The sequence below is a fragment of the Acinonyx jubatus genome, chromosome D3 (assembly GCF_027475565.1).
Source record: "Acinonyx jubatus isolate Ajub_Pintada_27869175 chromosome D3, VMU_Ajub_asm_v1.0, whole genome shotgun sequence".
NCBI lineage: Eukaryota > Metazoa > Chordata > Mammalia > Carnivora > Felidae > Acinonyx > Acinonyx jubatus.
Genome location: NC_069392.1, coordinates 34224285 through 34242081, shown reverse-complemented (window position 1 = coordinate 34242081; position 17797 = coordinate 34224285). Strand labels below are relative to the sequence as shown.

The 17797-nt window shown below is 43.4% G+C and overlaps 1 pseudogene; it reads right to left on the bottom strand.

The window, feature by feature from the left end:
- Positions 1–1015: 1015 nt before the first annotated feature.
- Positions 1016–12177, bottom strand: LOC128312306 (adenosylhomocysteinase-like; annotated as a pseudogene).
- Between the last annotated feature and the right edge of the window lie 5620 nt (positions 12178–17797).

Sequence of the window (17797 nt, the reverse complement as noted above, 5' to 3'; positions counted from 1 at the left end):
ATCTCATAAAGTTAACTTGAGAATTAAATAAAATTACATATGAAAGTGCTTAGCAAAGTACGTGAAGCGGAATAAATCCTCAGTAAGCGGCAGTGAGAACTATTATTACCCCGTACAAGAAAACTCTTAAAAACCATCCTTACTTATGAATCTGCGTATCCAAATAAGAACCAGGTATCGAATTGTACTAATTTATAATCATTTCAATTTCTTCCACTTCCTGACTTGAAGTGATTTATTTAAGCAAAGTAGTTAACAAAAAAGTCACTAACTTAAAACTGGTTAATGATAAAGGGAGACGTAAGACATGTACCACTTTAATAAACAAATGACTTTCCTTGAATTGAAGTGCAAAGAGAAATCCAATTCTACAATGTATCTGGACAGCTAAAGAGCTGTTCAGTATTTGTGACATGGTCATGTTCACCTCATTGTGTGGCCACAGCTACATAAAACCCTCTTTTAAAAATTCAACACAAATCTCAAGTATTAAAGTGTTGGTTTTATATGTGTAGAAAGGATCCAAGAGAGAAAGAGCTTTGCCTTACTGCACACCAAAGGAAGGTCACCAGCCCTGAATATTTCGCATCAAAAGCATATTTCAAAATATTGGGGAAAAAAGAAAGAATGAAAGTCAGAGGAGCATTTTTCCCGTGGAGTCTGCAGGAGAGGATTACTATTGCTGTCATAGCAACCAGCTCACCAGATGGTTTTGCAAAGGAAGTGTCTCCCCAGACCAGCTGCCTCTGCGACGGATAGCAAGTGCGCCATTCCTCTGTTCTCTTTGCATCCTCCCCGCTAAAGTTTCTAGAACACTGATTTCAATTTCTTGGAAACTGTGTCAGGACCCCCTCCCTGTTCCTCTCTATCCCACAGCCAACTCCCTTCCTCAACAAAATTCAAAACTTAGCTCAGTTCTCCCCCTCCCCACCCTGCCCTGTAGAAGGTAGTGATTGATCATGTGATAAACCAACATCTGCCATTGGACATGGAGCCCTTTCTTTAAATTTTATTTATTTAGTTAGTTAGTTTATTTATTTATTTTGAGTCAGAGAGAGAGAGAGGGGCAGAGGGAGAGACAGAGAGATAATCCCAAGCAGGCTCCACACTGTCAGCCCAGAGCCCAAGATGGGGCTCGAACTCACAAACCACAAGATGATGATTCGAGTCGAAATCAAGAGTCAGGCACCTAAGTGACTGAACCACGCAGGCGCCCCAAGTTTATGTATTTATTTTGAGAGAGATAGAGAGGTGGGGACAGAGAGAAGGAGAATCCCAAGCAGGCTTCGCACTGTCAGCGTGGAGCCCACAAACCATGAGATCATGGCGTGAGCCAAAACCAAGAGTTGCCATTTGATCATGACCTGAGCAGAAACCAAGAGTCAGACACTTAACCAACTGAGCCACTCAGGCCAGGAGGCAGACCTTTGTACCTTAAAATACAATCCTGGGCTGAGACCCATTCAAGATTGTAGTTTTGAGGCAGTTTTCCCAATTATTGAAACTAGAGCCTGCTCTTGGAGAATGGAAGTAGTGAAGAATATAGTAGTTAGGGGCTTAGACACCGCAGTTATTTATACTTGATGCCAAAGGTCAAGTGTCTCCTGCCCCACTTCTCATGCCTACCCTCCAATGAAAAACAGGGGAAGAGATTTTTATGCAGGTTTTTACTGGGAAATACCATGTGTAAGAGGACAGGGGAAGCGGGATGGGACAGAGGGAGAGTTCAATTGCAATTCATTTGCAATAGAGGCCTCGACTGACCCTGCAGGGAGCAATGGAGCCGTTATGGCCCTTGAAGGCCCACCTCCCTTTGCCTCTCTTTGCCAGAAATTTGAATTGGCAAGAACAGAGACTTGGAGCTCAAAGGAGGTCATTTGGATTGTAGGACCTCAGAGGTTCCCAGGTTTCCCAGCACCTGTAAAACAAACTCTACCTGGTGGATGCAGGTATCGCTGACTTAGGTGAATGTGCAGTAACACTGAAAATCATCAATCTCAGACACTGTCCAAGTGTTCTGTTTCTCAACAAGGACATCTTCACTCCCTGAAAGTAGCACCAGAAGTAATTCCAGACTTTTGTCAAACTCTTCAGAGCTTGACGCTAAAGCTGTAAAAAATGACTTAAAGGTATTCTTCCAGAGAGTGAACCCCCATAGTCTGGCTCTCCCTGTGCCTACTACATGATTGAGAATTTTAATTAATAATCAATAAAGATGTGATTTTTATGTGCTGCTCACATTGGTCTTTTTAATGCTGCTTCCTTGTGTTGGTTTTTATTTTTGCCAAAACAGGTATAATTTTCCCTAAATACAGGTATGCGAAAAGAAAGGATGTTGCTTGCATGCTGACTCAAATTGTTCTGTATACAAATACTATTGAAAAATACAGCGAAGTTACCCTAGTCTTTTTATTAAATTTTAAGCCAAATCTTTTATGAAGACCATAGCAGTGAAAAACAGTGCACTTTGTAAAAAATGCTGCATTAAAAAAGTGCTGCATATAAAATGTTTGAGAAATTTAATTTTATTTCACATGTGCAGACACAAAATTTGGGTGAATACAATAATCAGAGCTGATTTTTGCAGATACCCATTGTACTTCTTTACTCTGTTTTAATGCCAGTGTGTATTCGACAAAAGAAAATGGTTTCACAAATTAATTAACTTAAAAGTAAGTGCCAATGTTTTTATTTCAAGAATTGATTTTAGATAATGAAATATTTTTTTTAACTTGCTGGATAGCTTCTAATGCAGCTAGTTGCTCTGGGGCCCCTTGAGAGATGCTGATTTTGGGTTCATTTTCCACTGCTGTGAAACAAATTACTACCAACTCAGTGACTTAAAACAACACCCATTCATTAGCTCACCATTCTGTAGATCAGAAGGTTGGGTAAGCTTGGCTAAGTCCTCTGCTTGGTGTCTCACATGGCTGAATTCAAGAGGACAATCAGGCTAGGCTCTTATCTGGAGTTTGTTCACTTGGAGGACAGAGATCCTCATTTCCTGGCTGTTGGCCAGAAGGTCACTCTCAGTCCTAGGAGCCAATCTTCAACCCTCGTACATTGCCCTCTCCATCTTAAAGGCCAACCAATGGCGTCAAATCTTCCCCTGCCTCTTCTCTTTCTAACTTCCTCTTCTGTTATTAACTGACGAAAACTCAGGGCTTTAAAGGGCTCATGGGAGGTTAGATCCACCCAGATAATCTCCCTAGGCTAAGTTCAAGTGGTTATTAACCTTAATTACATCTGCAAAATCTTTGCCAGGTAACATAACATAAGCGTGGGAATAAAACCAGAAGAAGGTCATGGGCCATCTTAGAACTCTGCCTGCCACGGCCATGTAAAGGACCAAACAGACTGCCAAGGTACTGACATGTACTGTCTGCAACACTGGCCTCCTTTTTTTGGTGAGCAGAACGTTGTTGAGGTTTATCAGACACCCCTGCAGACAGAGGTGTGATAACCCAGAAGTCTGGGTCACTGAGACTGAGACCTCTGACTTGTCACAACAAGATAGCTCTCCTTAGTGAACATCAGAGGGTAGAGGCCCTTGTACTGAATCCTGACTCACTCATTGATGCCAAGTGGCAGGGAATTTTGCCTCACCAGCACTTCTTCCCCAATGGCTCATCCAGATCAAGAGGGCCCCCTACGGCATTTATGGGATAGGGAAGTACAAGTATATAGCACACCGGTTCCTCCTATATATTCAGATGGACATGCAAGAACCATATGCTGACAAGGTGTGCACCAAAGGCCCCGCCCACAAGTTCATGTTAGCCTCTTTTTCCTGATGAGATCCCTCCCCAGATCCCATCAGCTCAACCCGAGCTTCTCCCTGACGATGTGATGGTCACGTGGCTGCCTGTATTCAACAGAGCCATAAGAGAGTTTAAGGTCCTCTTCACCCCAACACCGAACTTCCCCAAAATACTTAGATGGCTGTGTTCTCCTTGGGCACAGGGAGACCTAGCCCTGCCTGTAATCCCTTTTTTCCTTAAAGCACCTGAAAGCCAGGGAGAGGAAGATAAAGAGATGAGAGGATTCAAGGGGAGAGAGCTAATCTGGCTAGTAAGCAAGGCACCTTTCTTTTCATTTTTCAGTGGCTGCCTGCTCAAGTTCACCTAAACAACTCTTGATTTTGGCCCACCCAAAATTCTATATCCTCATTGCTGACACCATTTATTTTAGTGCTGGGGATCCTTTGACTCAGCAGCCAAGCCACATTGCCGTTGGGCTGGGATTACAGGATATGATACTCTCCATTCCCCAACCTTACACCTGTTAGGGTGGCTATTACCAAAAGAAAAAAGAGACAATAGGTTTTGGTGAGGATGGAGAGAAACTGAGAGCCTTGTGTGCTGTTGGTGGCAACGCTCCTATGGAAAATAATAGGGAGTTCCTCGATATAGAAATGTAGAAATGTAGAAGTACCATCTGATCTAGAGATCCTATTTCTGGATATGTGTTTACAGGAATCAACATCAGGATCCTGAAGAGACATTAACACTCCTATGTTCACTGAAGCACTATTCACAACAGTCAAGATGTATAAACAACTTAAATATCCAACCACAGATGACTGGACACAGAAAATGCAGTATATTCATACAATGGAGCATTATTCAGCCTTAAAAAAAAATAAAGAAATTCTAGGGTGCCTGGGTGGCTCAGTCGGTTAAGCGTCTGACTTCGGCTCAGGTCGTTATCTCACGGTTCATGGGTTTGAGCCCCACATCGGGCTCTGTGCTGACAGCTCAGAGCCTGGAGACTGTTTTGGATTCTGTCTTCCTCTCTCTCTGCCCCTCCCCAACTCACACTCTGTCTCTCTTTCTCTCTCTCAAAAATAAATAAACATTAAAAAAAATTTTTTTAAATAAAAAAATTCTGTAGTATGTGACAATTCAATGAACCTTGAGGACAGTATGCTAAGTGCAATAAGCCAGTCACAGAAGGACAAATACTGCATGATTCCACTTATATGAGGGACCTAAAATTGTCAAATTCATAGAATCATTCAAAGAGTAAACTGGTGGTTTCCAGGGGCTAGGGGAAAGGAGAAATGGGGAGCTGTTAATCAATGGGCATAAAGGTTTTTTTGTTTGTTTGTTTGTTTGTTTGTTTATATTGAGGGAGACAGAGACAGCATGAGTGGGGAAAGGGGCAGAGAGAGAGGGAGAGGGAGAATCCCAAGCAGGCTCTGTACTGCCAGTGCAGAACCCAATCCAGGGCTTGAATTCATGAATTGTGAGGTCATGATCTGAGCCAAAACCGAGTTGGCTGCTTAACCGACTGGGCCACCCAGGCACCCCCACAAAGTTTTAATTAACCAAGATGAGTAAGTTCTAGAGATTTGCCATACAACACTGTACTTACCAATATTGTATCGTACAATTAAAATTTTGTTAAGAGGGTAGGTCTTGTGTTAAGTGTTCTTGCCACAATAAAATAATTTTTTTTCGGCGCCAAATTTTTTATTTACCCACCTTCCTGCTCACTTTAACATCATAAACATTAATTAAGCATTATAAGCCAAATGAATCTTTTTGATCCAGGATTGTGGTAGGAACCATCAAGTTGCAAAGAGGTGACAGATCTAAGCCCCTCTCAACCTCTGACTGTCACTTCTCTTGTCCTTTTTTGGTTGTCCCTTAATAGTAGATTCGAAGCTCTGTGAAATGGGAACTGAAAGTACTGACCTAACTATTCTGAGAAACCTCTTAAACAACAAAATGCCCAGCACTAAGCCAGGCTCTCAGGAACAAACTCCCAATAGTTCCTCCTTGCCCCTTGATACAGTTCATTCTCATCTGTCACGGCTGAGGAACTAGTGAACCAGTAAACTAAGAACATGGGTATAAAGTCCATAGGCCAAGGGAGGGCCTAGATGGTAAAGTGCGTGGGCTTTGTGACCACCATTGCCGACTTCCAGCCTAAGTAAGGAAGGACTGAGTGAGCGGTTCCAAACCCCCTGAGCTCATGGCTCCCCATGGGTATTTCCTGTGTACCTCTGTCATGACCAGGGCTTGAGGAAGGGCTTCTCAATTCCCCCTGCCACACTTGGAGCAGCATGAGGGATGTAGCAGAGGCTAAAGACTGAGTGACCAGCCCCAGGGAGTCAATGGGGGACATTAACAAGCCTATCTCAAAGTTGGTGCCATTTGGGGCGCCTGGGTGGCTCAGTCAGTTAAGCGTCCGACTTCGGCTCAGGTCATGATCTCACAGTTGGTGGGTTCGAGCCCCGCATCGGCCTCTGTGCTGACAGCTCAGAGCCTGGAGCCTGCTTCAGATTCTGGGTCTCCCTCTCTCTCTGTTCCTCCCCTGCTCATGCTCTGTCTCTCTCTCTCCTTCAAAAATAAATAAAAACATTTTTAAAAAATTTAAAAAAAAAGTTGGTGCCATTTGCTCTTGGGGAAGTGAAGTGGGACCCCAGTGAGGCCAGCAGCTATAAGGCAAACAACAGGCCTGGTTCTCAGTGGCAGTAATGATCAGCCTTGAAGGGGCCATCACGGGACAAGCCCCTTATCAGTCAGCCTGCCTATCCGTCAGCTTGGTCAGCTTCACATTCAGCTTACCCAGATGAGCTTCAGACACTGCTTCATTCCACTTCTTGGGCAGGAAGTGGACCCCAACAGGGTGCTTGTCTGGGTGGCTCCACAACCCTATCTGTGCCAGCACCTGGTTGGGGAATGAGGTGCTCATCACAAAGCTGGGGTTGCCCATGGTGCAGCCCAGGTTGGCCAGCTGGCCCTCAGTCAACAGGATGTTACAGAGCCCATTTTTCAGTCCATTCTCAGTACACCTGGAGGTGGACATTGGCCTTCTCCACAGCATTTTCATCCAGCCACTTGACATCAATCTCTATGTCGAAGTGTCCAGTGTTACACACAATGGCATCATCTTTCATCTGTTCAAAGTGCTGGCCGAGGATGATGTCAGTACAGCCTGTGGTGGTGACAGGTAGGTTGCCTTCCTGACAGGCCTCCATGGCAGCCCGAGGGGCATTAATGGGGTCGATCTCTGTGATGATGATGCAGGCCCCAAAACCCCGCAGGGCCTGGGCACAACCTTTGCCCACATTGCCACAACCTGCTACCGCTGCCGCCTTGCCTGCAATCATCACATCTGTGGCCCACTTGATGCCATCTATAAGAGGCTCCTGGCAGCCACACGGGTTGTAAAACTTGCCCTTGGTGACAGAGTCATTGACGTTGATGGCAAGCACCTTCAGCTTCCCATTGGTTGTCACCCCATTGTGGTCTGTTCAGAAATGCCTCGGATGCCTGACAGGAGCTATGGGTACCTTGTGTGAATGAGGTTTGTGATGTCACTTCCATCATCCAGAATCATGTTGAGGGGCTCATCCTTGAAGTACAGGGTCTGCTCAGTGCACCAGAGATACTCCTCATCCATGTCACCCTTCCAGCCGTACACTGGAATGCCAGGCTTGGCAGTGACAGCCGCTGCATGGTCCTGGGTAGAGAAGATGTTGCAGCTGGACCATCGCACCTCAGCACCCACGGCTACGAGGGTCTCAATGAGGACGGCAGTCTCCATGGTCATGTGTAGGCAGCCACCGATGCGGGTGCCCTTTAGCAGCTCGGAGGCTGAGTACATCTCCCTCGTGGGCATGAGGCCCAGCATCTCATTCTCTGCAACGCCCAGGGCCTTGTGTCCCCAGGAGGCCAGGCTGATATTGGCGACTTTGTAGGGCAGTTTGTCTGACATGCTGGCAGTGCTTCTGCACAGAGTGATGCACATCGGTGAAGGGGGCTGGCCCTAGGGCTACAGACTTGCACAGGGAGGGTGGCACTGAGCAGGCTAAAATAAAACTTTTCTTAAAGAACAGAAGAAAAGGAGGAGGAGGAGAAAGAGAAAGGGAAAGAGAAGAAGACTCCCTTACAAGGCACTTACCCTCTTCTTTTTTATCAGGGTAAATAGAGACGTGGAGTCGCATAGACTCTAGAGGCACTTTTTAAATTCTAAGCTTTCCACCTTGTTAGCTGCGTGGCCTTGGACGAGTTATTCAACAGCTCTGTAACTCCATTTCTCCAGCTGTAAGATGGGGATGATAGCATCTTGTTGTAGGGGTGCTATGAGTTAAAGGAGTCAATCCACGTAGACATTTAGCAGAGCCCCGGCCCTCAATACATGTTACAACTGAAGGAGTTGCTGAATGAATGATTTAAACAATAACTCCTATGGAATATGGAAATCAATTAAGTATTTGTTCCCAAAGGAACAGAACACTTGCACACGTATAGTTCTGTTATTTATTCTCTTTTACTGACCAAACAACAATAATGGTGGATATAAGTGTATGTTTTCTTAATAGGAAGGAAGAAGGCATAGGTTAACTGACTACTGGTCAGGAGAGCTATTTCCGCGTATACTGATTGTTTCACCTTATTCTCACAACCGGCCTGCACACTGGGTATTTTATCATCATTTTTCCTTAGGATGAAACTTGCCCAAAGTTGAGTAACTTATTCCCGATCACAGTGCCGAGCAAGGTCTGGATGTGAATTCAGGTCTGACTACCACACGCAATCTATCGACACAGATGTCCCCAAATCTGTTTTGTATGTAGCCAACTGACTTCATCAATGAATAGGATGAACTGAAATCATTCTTTTTGGAGGCATTCAGCTCCAGTAAGAGTTAAATTACTTACTGACTCTGCCAGACTGTATGGCTTCCTATTTAAGCAGGGTATGGGTCTAGGTATACTACTCTAGATGATCAAATCTCTGGTCTAATTGTTCAGTGACATAACTTACAAGAAAGTAAAGTTATAAAAGAAAAAAAAATCACTTGGATTCAAAGGATAAATTGATGCCTAAGAAAAGATGGGATGGGGTTAATGGGGCAGTAATTTGGGGAAATATAATAACCAACAAATTGCCGAATTTTATTTCAGTCAGTATTCTCTTGGCACATACAGACATGAACTAACAGCCACCAGTCAAGTATCATGGAGGTTTTCTGGAGGCCGTGTTTTAAATGTTCAAAATAGAAGCAACCAGAAAAGTAAATCAAGCAAATAAAAGAAAATGTCTTATATTCTTTTTGCCATGGAATTGCCCTTTGCAAATTATCAGTGTTCTACTGAAGAGGCTCCAGATATATTTTACTTATTTGCTTATGTAACTTTTACTCACTATTTTCACTTTGTGATGAGTAAAGGAAAAAATGGAAGAACAAGATGACCTTTCCATTTTGTCCTACCACAGAAAACAGGAAGAGTGAGCACTGCCATCTTTTGGTTACACAATATAATAATTGAAATCATCACACTTAACAGCCAGAAGAATGCTGTTAGTCATCGCGGAATGAACAGGAACACTTAGTTACCCAGCATGAGTCAGTTCTTTAGACTAGTTCCTCATAACATCTTTCTTCTGGAAAGTAATCACAAAGTTTCCAAAATCTAAATTTTCTTTTAACAGTAGACACAGAGAGAACATGCTGGTGGGTTGTCTAGATTCCCTGGAAGACGGTGGACAGTGCTAATTATATATGATAGTTCTAAAGCATTCGGAGCGGACAAAGAGAAGTAGAGAACTGTTTTTGTGTAATCATTAAGGCCAATCTCGCAACTGTCCCAGGGGCCAAGAACTTGAACAAAAGGTTGGACTTCCTTATATGAGAAAATGCCATGGCAGAGGCCACCAGATACCACTGCCGGGTCATTGACCCCAAGCAAGAGAAAAGGTATAGGAAGTCTGGACAGGCACGGGCACATTCCAGAAACTTTTTTTAAGAGCTCCAGGAACTTTTTACGTTGTAAGGAAACACTGTGCTCCTACCTGAGGAAAGCTCTGAGGAGTTTACCAGAAGGTGCTATCTGAGGCCAGCCTCTCAGTTCGCTGCCTTGGCAACAGAGAATCCATAAGACACGACTGATGGCGTGACATATGTTTTACTAACAGCAGTCCTGGAGAAAAGACTTGGAGCAGACAAAGGGTGTATATTTTGAAGAGGAAACTTCTGAATTTGAAGAAAGAGAGGAATCTAAAAAGGAAATATAACCCCCTCATACCACGTATGGATCCAGGGAGGAAGATATCAAAATAAGTTTTTTAAAAGGTTCATCACGGGGCGCCTGGGTGGCGCAGTCGGTTAAGCGTCCGACTTCAGCCAGGTCACGATCTCTCGGTCCGTGAGTTCGAGCCCCACGTCAGGCTCTGGGCTGATGGCTCGGAGCCTGGAGCCTGTTTCCGATTCTGTGTCTCCCTCTCTCTCTGCCCCTCCCCCGTTCATGCTCTGTCTCTCTCTGTCCCAAAAATTAAAGAACAAAAACGTTGAAAAAAAATAAAAGGTTCATCAGGGTGGGACACCTAAGTGGCTCAGGTCGTAATCTCATGGTTGGTGGCTTCGAGCCACACACCGGGCTCTGTGCTGACTGTGCTGAGTCTGCTTTGAGTCCTCTGTCTTCCTTTCTCTCTCTGTCCCTTCCATGCATGTTCTCTCTCTCTCCCCCCCCCTCTCAAAAATAAATAAACATTAAAGAAAAAAAAGCCTCATCACGGTGCCAGAATATAGAATATAAAATCCAAACGAGGATTTTAGGACTATCTGGGGTAAAAAGGGAAATATGGAAATGTCATATCCGTTGAATGAAAGGAAGCGAACTGAATTTGACCTTTTTTTTAAGATAGCCTCAAGTCTATCCTGATATACTCTCCTTTTGCTGTAGAGACATATCACTTTTCCATGTATACTGACACATTTGTGGGAATAATTCACCTCTTCTTGTTAACAAAACAAAACAAAACATTTCCACAGGGTACCAGAGAACAGACTGGGTAGGGGAGACCAGGTTTCCAGTCTTACGTCTCCACTAAGCACTCTGAAGTCACTTAGTCTCCTGAGCCTTACTTTCCTGAATCTATAACATAAGTTTCTTGGATTCTATCATTGCTTCTCAAGCTGGGGTCTGCAGTTACAGATTACTTCCAAATTTCCCAAGGTTCTTTAGTTTAAGATATATCAGACTAGATCATTTCTAATGGACTTAGCTCTAAAATTCTAAGAGAAAAAAATTTTTTTCCTTCACTAAATTCCTCAGGACCTAAAGGGGGAAGAAAAGTCAACTTTTTTTTTTCCTCTGTGTTCCTTCTCCCTTTCTTACAGTTATTCTATTCTTCTGAATTTCTAGAGCAGTGCCTTCCAAAAGAAATACATGTAACTTCAAATTTTATGGTGGTCACATCTTTAAAAGTAAAAAGAAACAGATGATGTTAATGTTAATATTATAGTTTATCTAATCCATTATATCCAAATATTATCACTTTGACATCTCAGCATTGTAAAACTTAATAATATGGTTCAGTCTTTTTTCACACTATGTCTTCAGAATCTGATGTGTATTTTACATTTATAACACATCTCAATTCAAACTGGCCACATTGAGAGTGCTCAATAGTCACGTGTGGCTGATTTTGGAAGATCCTATGTTTATGTTCTAGGAGTGGACAGCATGTGAATAGAGCCCTCTTGATGGAAAGCTAATAATCCACTGTCCATGTTTTCTGAAAAATAGCCCTGTTGGCTTATCCAACCCCTGAACCTGGAGAAAGTCTAGAATTCACAGAAAAGGCTCAGAATCTGAAAGAACTCCTTTCTATCCAAAAACGCCCCAGTACAAATGCTTCCTTCCTCAAGGTCATCAGTCCATCCTTCCCAGAACACTTGAAATGCTATGTCTTTCCTTTCTTACCCTAGTGCTGCTTCTCCACAACAAAACTGAAAGTGTTTTTCTTAACAGACCGTTCCCCCGGGAAGCAACTAATTATCTCTCTGTCTTTGGATTCAAGCAGATAGTGATTACCCACAAAATCCCTGCTGTAGACACAATAAGCATTTGTATTAGTGTTCCTCGTTTTTTAAATGATGCAGAAACTTCCATTAATTCACCAATTCTGTTGCAGGAGACCTGATTCAGAGACTGTTCGCAATTAATGCATTTTTTTTGTTATATGACATGATGGCAAAAGAGAATGGAAATGACTAGAATCTAATCTGGACATCAGCGATCTGGATTTCAGCGTGAGACATAATGCCTGTCCTTTTATATGAAGACCTGGAATACTGAGTAAAGGAAGTAAACAAGAAATTTTGCAAATTGAGATGAAGTAGACTATTTTGCACGGGAGAAGATAAAGGTTTTTTGTTTTTTTTCCATTTAGCCAACACACTAAGTAAAACAAAAGCACCATATGTGTATAAAAGTCAAAGCTTCCTAGGATGCCTAGGTCGCTCAGTTGGTTAAGTGTCTGACTCTTGATTTTGGCTCAGGTCATGATCTCATGGTTCATGAGTCCAAGCTCTGCGTTGGGCTCCGTGCTGACAGTGCAGAGCCTGCTTGGGATTCTCTCTCTCTCTCTCTCTCTCTTTCTCTCTCTCTCTCTTTCTGCCCTTCCTCTACTCATGCACACATATCATTTCTCTCTCTCTCTCAAAATAAATAAATAAACATTAAAAAAAAGAAGTCAGAACTTCTTACCTCTTATCAAAGTGGTTTCTGACATCTCTAAATTCCATCACCTTCCCACATTCTCATCTATTTGGGTTGGCAGCATAGTTCAGAAGGATAAAGACAAGCAATGGATTCAAGCATTTCTTACTTTTTTAGGGCAAAAAAACGTGAGCTCATTAAAAAAAATGTTTATTTATGTATCCTTTGTCACAGGGTGCCATTCTAATCCTCTCCTTCAACCCTCTAAGCACAGATTTTGGCCAGCCAGAAGGGCTGGAGTGCCTAGAGGGGAACATAGGATAAACCACTGAGGAAATCACTGGTGGGAAAATGAATTTCACTATACCTCAGTCAAACCTACTGTACAATATCGATTCATCTGTGTGTTCTTTGTGTTGATGGCTCCAGACAAGCCCCATTATTATTTCCCTCCCCTTTCATCACTGATATCAACTCTCAAAAGATGACCCCCAGTAGAAGGAAGAGGGATTACATGGCACACAGTATAAAAGTTAGATTTGCAAAAGTCTGCATAAAGTCAATACATTACTAAGTTAGTACTGTATATTTCTGAAAGGCTGACACTTACTGAAATTATGCCTCCCTCTGCTACTCCTTTAGACAGTCAGTAACTCTTCTAGATCTTTGTACCTGCCTCCCACCCCTAACGCCAGCACAGCAAGGGCAGTTCCAACAAGGGAGGGAGGTGGTCTTAAGGGCAATGAATGTGAAGATTCAGCACTCCAGGGGCCTAAGCAGTCTTGAGTTTCTTAAAAATAAATGCAAATGGATTCTCTTTGTAAAAATAAAGGTGGTGCATTTTTGTGGCCTGACTCCCTATCCATCCCTGGGCAAAAGTGGACTGGGATTTCCTTTATTTTCAGCAGCCATGATCTTCTGCCTCTACCCTGAAAATGACCTTTCCACCTGTCCCCATCCTTTACTCAAACCTAAGGAATTGTAGGAAGGATTCCCATTTCCTATGTGGTGAGTAAAACAATATAAACAAATTGAAAATTAACCTATGCCCTTCAGCTCCATGTAATCAGTTTTCTTAATTTTTGCCCCATCAAGTACTTTATCCAGAAGCACAGTCCACAAGAGGAAATAGAGTCCTTCTCTGCTGGGCCTGGGACATCTGCCCTGATCCTCTTTCTATTTTACCCAAACTACCTCTCCACCCAGGCATAAGCTTCAGACAACTCCTTTGAGGAAGATGAGACTGGTCAAGAAATGTAAAGGGTCTGAAATTTTACCCCCCTTGCACACTAACAAGTTACTGTGTTCCTGTTTCATGGACGCTGGCAGAAGGCACGAGACTCCTGGGTCAGAGACAAAGGACTTGATTACTAACAACAGAGCAAACAACATGAGCACCTTTGCTTCAAAAGTTCCATTGTAACACAGGGATTGTGCCATGGTCCCAAATGATACCTGCATACACAGTGGATTGCCATGCAGGAGAGGAACACAGGGTCAAGGCCCCAGCCCTTGAGCAGGCAAGAGACAAGCCATTCTCCCTCTGCTGTGACCTACTTAATGTGACTAACTAGACAAACTGCTCTGTATCAGGAGATGCACGGACCTAACAATCAGGCGCACTCAGCAAGAGCACACAGGGACGTTCAGGGCCCGTGGCAGACTGCCTCTCCAAAGAGAGCCCCACATACATTTTAGAATTTCAAACTTCCCTTCAGAATTACCTTAATCCAAAAACCCACAACACTGAGCACTAATAGCCTTGGGCTGGCTGTTGAAGAGTGCCTCAAATGTCATATTCCTTGCTGAAGAACCATGGGTTTGTGGGTATAAATCTGTCTCCTTGTAGGCTTTTTTGTTTGTTTCGCTTTGTGTTGTTTTAAGTAAACTCTATGCCACACATGGGACTTGAACTCACCACTTCAGGATCAAGAGTTGCATGCTCTTCTGACTGGACTAGCCAGGCGCCCCTATCTCCTTATGGTTAAACAAAAACACTCAAGCCTTCCCCTCCCCCCACCATGGTTTCAGTTCCTGCCAGACTGTTACAAAAGCTTTCAGTTCCTGATAGACTGTAATACTGAAAAAGAAACACCACTAACTCTCCAATTTGGATGAAGAATTCAACATTAAAAAAAAAAAAAAAAAAAGATGTATCTAATAAGGAACTCAAATTTCATACGTCCAAAACCAAACTCTTGGGCTTCTCTGCACAGGGCACCTGTTCCCCTTATGCACTCGAGAAAGCAACTCCATGTTCCAGTCAGGCAGGCCAAAGGCCTTGGGGTCGTGCTCACCTTCTCTGACTCTCCCATTTCACAACCTGCTCAGTGAATCCAGAGCCTGACCTGCATACTCCCTCCAAAGTGAAGCCACCACACTTTCTTGCCTGGAGGCACTACAGTGCCGGCTCACTGTCTTTGCTTTCTCATGCTGATTCTCAGTCTGGCAGCCAGAGGGATCCTTTCAACTTGAAAAGCCAGATCATTTATTTCACTCGTCTGCTCAAAATCCCCCACGGACTCCCAACTTCTTACAGTCACTACCAGCTTCTACCCAATCTACAAGTCCTGTTTACCTCTCTGAGGGCTCTTCTGTTCGAACTGCCTCACTCCAATCGTTCTGCACCCCGCTCCCCACTCCCAACCCTCAACCCCCACCCCCACCCCCAGCTCCTGGAACATGCCCAACCCTCCCAGGCACTTGTTCTGCTATTCCCTCTGCCCAGTGCTCCTCCCCAAGATTCAAAGGGCTTGCCCCTGCTCCTCCTTCAGATCTGCGCTCTAAGTCAACAAGTATTTATGATCTGCCTTTTCGGTTCGCCATCCAAGGGGGAGAGAAACAAATCAACAGGTGCTTAAAATACAGTGGGTTTCATGCCACATCTGAAGAATCATGGGGCACTACAGGGTCTTAAAGGAGGACTAGACTGGGGAGAGCCAGATGGAAATCTTTTAAAAATAAGGACCCTGTGGGGTGCCTGGGTGGCTCAGTCGGTTAAGCAGCCAACTTCGGCTCAGGTCATGGTCTCAAGTTCAAGCCCCGCATCAGGCTCTGTGCTGACAGCTGGGAGCCTGGGGCCTGCTTCAGATTCTGTGTCTCCCTCTCCCTCTGCCTCTCCCCTACTTGTACTCTGTCTCTCTCTGTCTCTCAAAAATGAATAAACGTTAAAAAAAATTGTTTAAATAAATAAATAAGGACCCTGTGATGCATGTCCCATGGTGGTATCCCCAGCGCCCTATCCTATCCAAGGAGTTCTTGTGTTTTTTATTTAATAGTGATTATATAGAGATGTGTCTGACACTGTCTTGAAAGGTAACAGCAAAATGAGGGAGCACTTAGTTATCAAAAGTGATAGCCTAGGAATCAACTGAAACAATGCCAAATTAATCAAAACAACGTTAAAGTAATTTTAAATTATCTTATAGTGCTTCGTTAACTTTTCATACTGAATTTTATCTTTAGAGCTTTACCAGACAATATATTCAAATTATGGCAAATTGTCTTCTAATTATTGTCAACGTGAGTATAATGTTTCACAAAATTGTGACTGGGTGTACCTACAAACTTTTTAAAATCTGCCCCTTTTCATGGACTATCCCTTCATGAGCATATCTCTCCATCACATGGGCTGTGTGGGTTTCTCACAAGCCTTTATTCACCCTATTTTTTTTTGTTTGTTTGTTTTTCTCTGCTGAGTTTTCTTTCTTCAAGCAGCATTGGTCCAAATAAGCCATCACATGGAAGCTTTCCCTATAGGCTCAGGGTAGCAAATCAGCATTTCTCATCATTTTCCCTGGGTATCTTCCTCCTCCTCCTTCTTTCTTCTCTTGTCTTCCGTTCCTAGAGGTTTGTGTGTTTTTGTTGTTTGCGGGGGTTTTGTAGCCTTTTTTTTTTTTGGACCAGGAATATAAATGACATGAGCAAACTGTAAGTTTCCCAAAGATCATGGACCTTTGCCTGTGTGCCTCTTGCCCTGGCCTCACTCACGCTTTGATTCACTTCTCTCTCCGGTCAGACCCACAGGAAGCAGGAATCCAAAAACAACCTCCACGCCCCACCCCCACGCCCCACTCCCCCCGTCAGATTCATAAAAAAACATTAGCTAACAGCAAATACGTATTAAGTCCTGACAATGTGCCAAACATTCTGCATATACTCTGTCACGTGGTCTTCATAACATCACAGGCACAAGTGGGAAAGCACCAGACTCAGGGCGAATAAGCATCATGTGTATGGTGACTTGGGTATTGAGTGGTGGAGCAATTTTTTTTTTTCCTTTCAAGGGTAAACATTTTATTTTTGAGGAACTTTATAATGCACGTTTTCTTTCTTTCTGTTTCCTTTTTAATGTTTATTTATTTTTGAGAGACAGACAGAGTGTGAGCAGGGGAAGAACAGAGAGAGAGGGAGACACAGAATCGGAAGCAGCCTCCAGGCTCTGAGCTGTCAGCACAGAGCCCGATGCGGGGCTTCAACTCACGAACCGTAAGATCATGACCTGAGCTGAAGTCGGACGCTTACCGACTGAGCCACCCAGGTGCCCCACTCTTTTTTTTAAGTAGGCCTCATGCCCAGTGTGGAGCCCAATGCGGGGTGGAACTCACAACCCTGAGATCAGGACCCGAACAGAGATCAAGAATCTGAGGCTCAACTGACTGAGCCACCAATATATTGCACATTTTCAAAGAAAGTCATGTAAGAAAACAAAAATGCTATCCTATTTCATCCTAGAAATAAATAAGAAAGGCATAAAATTTCCTTTTAAATCCTAACACCTGGAAGTTTAACACCAGCATCCAAAATAATCAAAATAGGGGGAAAAACTTTTATTATATGTTTCAGATTTCTTTAGTTGGGATTCTCCCCATGTGTTATTGATATTTCTTCTTTCAACTCATATTACCCAAACAGTAAGAAAACAAAAAACAAAACACAAAAGCCTCGTGGCTGCTCAGGGAGGCTGCTCTCTTGTCTCTGTACAGTCATTCTCAGGATCTCGGCTTGCTGGAAAAAAAAAAAAAACCTCTGCTGACATTTTCCTTCTCTAGTTGTCTGTTTCCTAAGGAATGATAGTAAACATTCAAATGCCCACATCTTGGTTAGTCTTCCGCTTTATCACCTGGATGTTTCTTTGGTGCTGGTAAGGCCATTGCCTGCTGTTTACTTTGTTGCATTTTTTGAACGCTTAATTTTTTAGGTTACCAGTTGATGGTGAAGGTGCCTGGAAGCCTGATGTTAGTTACTAAAACCAAATTCCAACACCCCAACCCAAAACCTCTAGGACGGTCATAAGAGGCAGTCATAAGAGGAAAGTATACAGCAATCCAAGCCTTT